Source organism: Trachymyrmex cornetzi, unplaced genomic scaffold (genome assembly GCF_001594075.2).
Source record: "Trachymyrmex cornetzi isolate Tcor2-1 unplaced genomic scaffold, Tcor1.1 scaffold61, whole genome shotgun sequence".
NCBI lineage: Eukaryota > Metazoa > Arthropoda > Insecta > Hymenoptera > Formicidae > Trachymyrmex > Trachymyrmex cornetzi.
Window position 1 is genome coordinate 31,963 of NW_017299926.1, and position 1,815 is coordinate 33,777.

Below are 1,815 nucleotides of genomic sequence, written 5' to 3' on the forward strand. Positions count from 1 at the left end.
AATTCTTCTGATTTTTGTTACTCACTTAAATGATTTATCACAAAATTCGCATTGATATGGTTTTTCACTTGTATGAATTATTTCATGCTTATGCAAATTATCTTTTGTCTTAAATGTTTTATCACACACTCCGCATCTGTGAGATTTCACTTCGATATGTACTACCTGGTGCGTGGTTAAATTCCATTTTCGTCTAAAAAATGATCGTAGCAATATTAATCTTTTTTACTAATTAAATTAAGCATAGAGATTGGATTATCAAGTAATTCTTCCGTTTTTATTACTCACTTAAATGATTTATCACAAAATTCGCATTGATATGGTTTTTCACTTGTATGAATTATTTCATGCTTACGCAAATCACTTTTTCTCTTAAATGTTTTACCACACACTCCGCATATGTGAGGTTTTACGTCGGTATATACATCTCTATTACTTTGTCTTAAAGCTTCCGAGGAGGTAGCTTTGAAGATGATTATTATAAAACAAATATAAAAATGGTAACATAAAACAAATAATTATGTTGAAATAATATAAAGTTATCAAAAACACTAAAAATATTAATTATGAACTGTATATATCTTACTATACAGATGAAGCACATATTCTGTTGTGTCACTATGTGTTGGTCCACTTGAAATCCGTTGCGGTTGAGATTCCATTTTTTTGAACTTTAAAATTCTTTGAGGTATTGGATGGGGTTCGGAAAGGGTGAACCCCCGATTTTCTTGTCGCTTGACTTACTATATTTTGATGTGCTGATTACGAATATAATAATGAAATTTGGCGACATAGTCATTTTCAAAGTCTTAAAAATATTTAAAAAACGATTTTTCTCACGTTTTTTCAAGTTTCTACGCTAAGTGATTCATCCCTCCTCTCTACTTAGGGGCACACAACTTCCACGCAAAGCGACTTCCACACCTCTGCTTAGGGGCGCACAACTTTTACTCAAAGCGACTCTCACCTTGTGACTTATGGCGACGTGGCTTATGGCGACATCAGTTTTGAAACCAAAAACATTACCTTTAAAATGGCATAAAGAAAATTGTTCTAGCTTCCCCAGGAGCTGAGTTATCAGGTTTCAAAGTAGACCCTATTTTTTTGTAAGATTTTTGGTTAAATACACGGAGAGAATTTTTCGTTATTTTTTACCGCAAAATTAATTACAAATTTCATCATGTTTGGTAATAAGCTTGGCAATAATGAAATATTATCAGTAACGATAGATTTTTTGAAATATACAAGAGACTTTTTATAAATGATGTAGTAAAAATTATAATGCCGATTATAAAATGTTTTGAAATGAGTAAGCTCTAGCGTAGCTAGAGACACACTCGACAACGAAAATAACCAATAAATATCGATTACAGTCGATCAATTACTATGTTACATGGTAAAATTATAAGCGACTAAATCAGATTAAAAATATCATGCTGTATGGTAAAAATTGTATAAGCTATTTTATATATTCACGACTACTTAGCATCTGTTCTTTTAAAATAATAAAGAATCATAAACTGCGTAACATATTTTAAAATGTTGAAATTTTACTATACCCTTATTAGTAAAATTAATAAAATATATTACATACCTTATTATGACACATATACTAGTAAATTAAAGAAACTCATATACAATTCTTTGAAATACTATGTTGTCCCACTATTATCATGATTCTCAGGCTAAATTCTAAGAGAAAATTCTCTCCGTGTATCGCCGGCATTCGCGTTATGCACACCTCAAGGAGGTTGCACGGTTAAGCCTGCGGCACACGATGCTTGTTTTCCTGCTGGATTGCTAGCTGAATTAGAA